Source organism: Zootermopsis nevadensis, unplaced genomic scaffold, assembly GCF_977971745.1.
Source record: "Zootermopsis nevadensis isolate Lab colony 2312 unplaced genomic scaffold, Znev_1.0 Znev_ptg000001l, whole genome shotgun sequence".
In the NCBI taxonomy this organism is placed as follows: Eukaryota; Metazoa; Arthropoda; class Insecta; order Blattodea; family Termopsidae; genus Zootermopsis; species Zootermopsis nevadensis.
In genome coordinates, this window is record NW_028259133.1 from 19,810,303 (window position 1) to 19,817,640 (window position 7,338).

Below are 7,338 nucleotides of genomic sequence, written 5' to 3' on the forward strand. Positions count from 1 at the left end.
GCTGTTAAACTCTTATGAACAGCTGTAACACATGGCTGTAATAGTTCATGAACTACAATTCTTTCTAATGACAATTGCTGACTTGACTTATCTTACGGAAGAGATACATCCGATGGAGATATTCGTGTTCCTGGTTAAACTAAATGATAGCAGTTTTAAATTCTCGAACTCATTGGGACGGTGGTCCTTCTTGGAAAGCTGATAGTCGCTTAGCTACTCAATAAATTATTCACCTTTTGGATTTTGAGAATATGTACGAAGGACCAGAAAAGCTACATATGGCGGAATGCTTGTGGTCAGAGCCTAATTCTGAGAGGATTACAAGAGCGAATGAGAAATGTCGAAGACTCCTTAGGGAAGTATCACATCATGTTTCAAGCGTATTGAATATAAGTACAAATGTGGCGAAGAATTGAAAGGTAGTAGTAGATTTACGTAACACAGCCATAAAAGGAATTCGTTCGGGACAGGAACCGCGGATATATTAGATGGAAGGCCAATGGAACAGTTAATTTGTGTCACAGGTATTTTGGTGATAGTGTCCTTATATTAATGCATGAAGGCTGGTAGATAGACGATGACAGATGGACACTTGTCCTTCTGGCCTTCCAAACCCGTCGTCCCTTCAAGACTGATTTTAGCATAAATTATTTCGAAATTTTATAGAAATGCTTTAATAAAAGCAGCAGAATTACGTCTAGCCTCGCGTTCATTCCAATCAAGTTTTTTGCCATCCTAATCAAATACAAATTGAACAATAAAATAAAAAAGTATGTTTGTCGAAATTGCTTAAGGCGTGTGTGGTTTCTCGTTTTCGTTGTCTCTCTTTTAACGTTATCAAACTACGACGTTTTCGAAGCTGAATTCTGCTTCCCTCTTCGGGTAGAAAACGGGAAAAGAGGAGAGCTTGAGCTAACCTCAGGTATGGTCCAAGTCAGATCTGAATCTTTGATGTCGTACTCTTGAATGTGTTCAGTTGATGGAGACTGTTCGAGCTGACTGTTTACAAATACATATTTGGAAAACTCCGTTACGTTTTAGGGCAGAAAGTCAATTATGCCCTGTCTTATAATGTCCGAATTATTCATGAGATTTTGAAAACAGAAGGGAAATTTTTGGGGGACGGGTTGTTATGAAGACGTATACTTTCTATGCAAATAAAAAGGACCCCCATTAAAGTACATCTTACTATTAGGCAACATACTTTTAACATCCTATCTCAATGGGAGGAACTCTACAGACGAAGATGACTCTTCTGGGAAGTTTTGCCGTGCAAATATGGTAGAAACGTGCAGACGTTTCGGACGTTTTTATTGCCTCCAACATCAGGGTGATTTTTAATGGGCGGATCGTTTAACGCAGTGCTACCACAATGCAAAGCAAGAAAAATAATTTACCACAGAATTCCTTCTACTGAATAAGTGTTCCGTCTCTTTTGTGTTACCTTATTTGAAGGATTTATTATTTTTTTCGTCTGTTATGGGGATAAACGTTCTTGTCATTCCTTTCACAAGTAAGTTTTATATTGTCGCAAGGCCATCCTCGCCTGCCTTATGTTGTCGCGAGGAACGCGTAGGATTTTACGTCTGTTAAATACATGGTGCCCTCTTTTCAACTACATTCCTGTGTCCAACTAACTCGTTACCTTAGAAGCAAGGCGCAGATGCTAAGACGAGCCTTGATAACCCAAGGTTCATTCCCATAACAAAGCCCATTCCTCTGCAGTGCAATTACTGGGTCATGCAGTTTATCTGCACTGCTGAGGGACATTTCAGCCTGTTTAATTAGGAATATCCCGTCACTCACATTCCATAATACCAGCAATTACGGTCGTTCAGTTAACACTGCTGTTCTGTATTCGGTAGGTGTTGGGTTCAAATCTCGTCCCGGACAGACAGCTTAAAACGCTCGATAATCAAAACAAGAACTTTGCAGAGGTCGCTGTCACAAAGCGTAAGGTAAAATTTCCCTTGTGACTCTAAGTGCTACGAAATTTATGTGTATGGGGGGCGTGGAGGTAAAGATCCACTGACTAAAGATAACCACGAGAAACTGCAATCAGGATAACCGGTGTCCGCGCCGAGTGTCGAACGCGTGACCTCCTAGGGGACGACTGAGGAACACTGAACTCGTAAGAAGCCAATCCTTGAATGATACCACAGTGTACAGGGGTGTCCAGCTGGAGCTTCGTCAATTTTTTGTTGCGGCCTGCGAGAATAGGTTTATCCTTGCATTCTGTGAAGTCTGAATATCAACGATTTCATCCTCTTTGGAAAGTATATAAAATCTCGATGGCAGATGAATCTCGTTCCCAAATACTCGGGCTTGCTTCTACCTAGAAAAATGTCTACTGTCTTCTGGGTTGTTGAACCGTGTAGTCTCGTAGAAGCTAGCTGACGTTTCGAATGTTCTTACTGAAGCAGCCGCAACCAACTCTGAAACGTCGTTAACATTCTACCAGACTACACGGCGCAACATACCAAAAGTCAGTCCCTTCTGTGAATTCTGCTGTCAGTTTTTATACCTTCAGATTTAAAAATTAGATTTTTGTTACTGTTTGGTACATCCATCATGAAATTAACTCGAATATTATACGACACGGCGTACGCTGAGCTCTACTATGACAACAGGTTGTTTGTTAATGAGTCCTGTATTTAAATTGCCATGTGGTACTGATACGTGCATGTATTTACTATGTAATAACGAGTATTTTCGTAATGCGACTTACGATATATAGAACAGCTCCGATTGACTGTGACGTGTTTACGAGACGGTTCATAAGCTACAAACATTCCACTTGCCCGATCACTTGACTGTTTTATAAAACACAAACACAGCTTGTACTTAGAAGCAGGCGTACCGTTGTAATTCATCCGTCACCTGGTTCTTAGAATTGTGAATGGTATTTTCCAGCGTTGATATCCAACATTTCCTCCACCTGAAATTATGTGATATTTTATCGGCACTTAAAATAGGGATGTATCATATTTTAAGCTTTAACTAACTGAATGCAGTAAAATATTCTCTTTTAAATTTAACCTAAGACCAATATTTTCTATCTGTTCTTCAGACGTTTTTAACACAAGGATAATTCACTCCATTCAGAGTCCTTCTTGAGAAGATGGTTCATTACCATGTTCACAAGAGCTCACCACTGAATCCTCCCATGGAAACTTACGCCTTTCGAGTAAAACCCTAACTTGAGACATCAAAACCTAAATGTTGTTTTTCATCAAATGCCTTTTTACAGCGATGTGGTATAAATCACTAAACGGCCATGTTTTAGACGATATTATTCTTTCCATTCTAATTGTTTGTGGATTATTTTCGATAATGCTCACCCCTAACTCAATTCCTTTCACGTTTCTACGATAAAAATGTTTCGAAAACTCGTTTGCAATTGCAACACTCCGTCCAATTAGCAGAAATCATTAAATAAATCAGCTTCCGTTAAAGATGTTCCACCAATCACAGAGTAGCTAATGAGAACAAAACAATACGAAGGCACGTGGCTTGGGAGTGACCTGTGCGTGTGTGTTGTGGCGTCACTCCATCACACACCTTGTTCTCCAGAAGTCACCACATGAAACACGGAGCTTTTGCGTGAGGTTCTGTACCACACGTGTTTCATGTGTAATTGCATTAGAGTGTGAAGCCTGCCAGATGGTGGTAACACGTAAATTGATTGACCAGGTCCATGGAACAGTCTTAGAGAAGCGAGACTTCGCTCATCTAGTCAAGAAATCGCCCGTCTTTTATGGAATCAGGAGGATGTTAACCGTACCCCGAGCCTGTGATCAATATCCAGGAACAAATCCCTTCTACGTTCTTCCATTCTCGTCGTTGGTATGCTTTGGACGTAGAGGGTTTCCGGTGGGCTATTTATTCCCCGCCCGTAGATTCCTGTCAGATGTCTAAAAGAATTCATAGTTTAATTAAGTCTGAATGGGAACAGGTCATAGATCTTAACAAAACTTACATCTTCATGTAGAATGAGGTATTCTGATTTGTAAGTGGATATTAACATTTTGAGGAACATATCGCTTCCATCTTAAATGTTTCAACCCTAAAGATGGAGGCATTGTGTCACGATACAGAATACCGCAGTCGACATCTTTACCACCAAGAGAACTTCAAACGTCCTGTATGAGATTTAAGGTTCTCACGGCAGTGAAGATTTCGATATTGTTGTTCTGGGTTTACACTTACGACCCGGAGGAACATCTTCAGCGCTGGTATCTATCTACAGCTCTAGAGATGGGACACGATTTGTTCCTCCGACACGTTGGTAACCACCTATGGGTTCACACGGCGTTACAACCTAGAAGACCAATATCGACATTAAATATCTTCTCCTTTCTCGTCTCTTTCTGTTCTCCGTCTGCATCTTATTCCTTTCCTTCTACCCGTACTTCTTTTCCTCATCTCTTCTTTCAACGTTTCCTTCATGTTTAGTGTCCTGAGCCTCTCAGCTGGGCCTAGAGGATCTGAATTAAGGCGTGTATTTTTGCACTCAGAAGCCCAATAAAGAATAAATTATTATAATAAGCAGTGGACTCTGTTCTTAGACAGGCTGAAGGGATCGCATAGCCATGACAGTTGTCATTTTTTGTGACGAAAATGCTTTAGTAAGTTACATGATTCTACAGAACTCTGTCAAAGTTATCGTTTGTCTAAATATATGGATGTTGTGATATAATTTATACGTTTACGGTTGGTCCATCCTGTTGCGTGGTTGACGTCATTAGTGCAGTTGAAACGCTGTTTGCGTGACAGCGATATTATTGTCTGGTCAAACGATCGCCCCTTCAGATGGCCTGGAAATGGCGGTCGCAACCAGGAAAGTTCAGTCGCAGCAGCTGGGTTCCTTGCTTAAGTAAATTAAACATCGCCTAAAAGAGCCTTGTTCTAGGAAACTGATTTTTATTCTGAAACTTCTTGGTTTAAATTCCGAGAAAAGCTGTCCTATATTCGTATTTTCCATTCCTACGGATAGAATGATTTATATTCACCGTAATTTTTTTTTTACAGAAGTAGTTCTTAGATTGCGTTGGACTGTTTCTTGATGTTAAATGTTTTAGATTTTCTTGTAAACTCATTACCTTATACCCTCCTACGCTTTATTCTCGAGGTTTCCCTGTAGAGATTTTGTATGTGAGCGCGTTTTCATTTTCTCAGCGTGTGCAGTGTTCCTCCTACATCACTTTCCCTGTTTTAAACACCCTAAGTAATGGAGCTCGGCATTACGAAATTTTATTCTTGGGTCCCAATATATTTCTCAGCTTGTAATTTCCATGCGTAGGTCAGGACAGTGGTTCCTGTTGTCAGGTTCGTGCCCCCGTCTTTGATGTGCTGTTGGAAAAATGAGCTCACGAGCAACCAGCATTTATATTGCATACCACTTCAAGTCCTCACGCCAGGTACCTTGTTTCCCATAGCAGCCAGCGTCTAACAATAGTCTCTCAAACGTAAAATAGGATCCTATGGAACTGTAAGTATGGCACGTGTCTGTGACGTCTCTAATGCAACAACATACACGTGCTTTAATGGAATTAAATATCTACGAAGTCTTTACAAGCCTAAATCGAGCGCTGAATTGTAAACAAGGTCACATTAATTTGCGTCACATTGTGAAACTTTGTCCTTTTAGTCGTGCGTGTATTGCCAAGTTGTAATATCCTCCGACAGAATTTGTGAAGTGGGTTCAGGTTCAAGGGTGTGTTCGAGAATTCATTTCACTCTGAGGTAGGGTTATTTGAACATATCCAGTGAGCGAAATCAAGGTCGCAATAAGGAATTAGTCAGGACGCGGATTTATAAAACTGATTGCCAGCTTTGTCTACGCATAAGTGTCTCATTCGCGGTTTTATTCGGTGCTGTGATATATTCTGAAATTGTTTATTTTGACATATTTTTAAATATGGTCGTGGATTGCCTGACGCAACCAGAGTCGTTTACGAAAATTAATTTTTCTCAGTTCAGTTATTACGGTGACTCGCAATGATGGACGATGGAAATACGCATTAATGGCGGTGTCATTGTTTTAAGTAAACACGACTCTCCCATATTAACATAAATTGACATCGTGAAGAAATTTCGATTTTTTTTCCGTTTACTATTGAGAAAATTGTCAGGACCATTTGTCATCTTTGACATGATAATCATGTTTTCATGCACAAAACTTTTGTGTGAACGGTATGTGGTAACATATTTCAAATGCCGGTTGACAGTGAATCTTCCGACATTTGGAAATGGTTATCAATACTTTTTATTAAATAAGAGAATCTCTACTTCAGAAATGTTTTAATACTTCTGTCAATAATTTCTTAGAAATTCAAATAAATGAGAGTGAATATAATGGTCTGCAGATGCATTGAACATAACCAGTTGTTCTGACAATGATAATTAGCAAGGAAATGTATCATAGTTATGGCAAATTACTTTTTATAAATTGTCTTTGAGTGAAAAATGTGATGTAAAAAATCATGGCCGCCCTCTTCCGGACTTACAAATAGTTAAAACATCGTCGATCACGTATGGGTTTTCTCCTGATGTTAATTTACTTGTCTTTTATTTATATTGTTATGTGTTGAGAAACTATTCTGATTTTCCCCCCTAGCTCAGACACACGAGCCGCCACTGCGATTGTATCATAATTTCGAAATTCCCTGGCGATATGCGGCCTGAAAGGGATGGTTGGGGTAGCTGCCAGCACACCCCCTGAGTTCAGTACTAGAAAGAGCATACTAACTTCGCTTTGACATACGATAAAGACGAAGAACCCATCAGACGGGGATCCACTCAACGGGGTTACCATAGTAACGCATACTCGTTGTAGGGACGTACGCGCTCTGTCTCGTCCTCTTCCTATACATTTCTGTGGTCCATATCAAGATGATTACAACTGCCTCACTGCTGAATGCAGACTGGAGCCATTATCCATCTCTCCCATTTACCATCTCCCGCCATAGCGTGGGCAGGGACTAGATAGAAGATCCCCCAGGGCCAGGGTTGCATCTCCCACGCAGACAGCGAGACGCCAACTAATGGAATAATGTTCAGAGACGGGAAAGCGTTGAACTCTAGCAACGGCGCGACGGGGTTGCAGCCGTAATCACCATGGTAACGGGTTGTCTTCCATGTGGGTAGGGTAGCTTATCGTGAGTGTCGCAGACACTTTTCGTGAGTTTCCCTTTATCAAATCGCTTTGTTACGCCTTTAAAACCGAAGAGAGAGAGAGAGAAAGAGGAAATTGGTGGGAGAAGTGAGAGACACTTCGATTTCAGGGGGGGGGGGGGAAGAAATAGCATCTTATAGTTAGAAGGACCCCAGGCAATG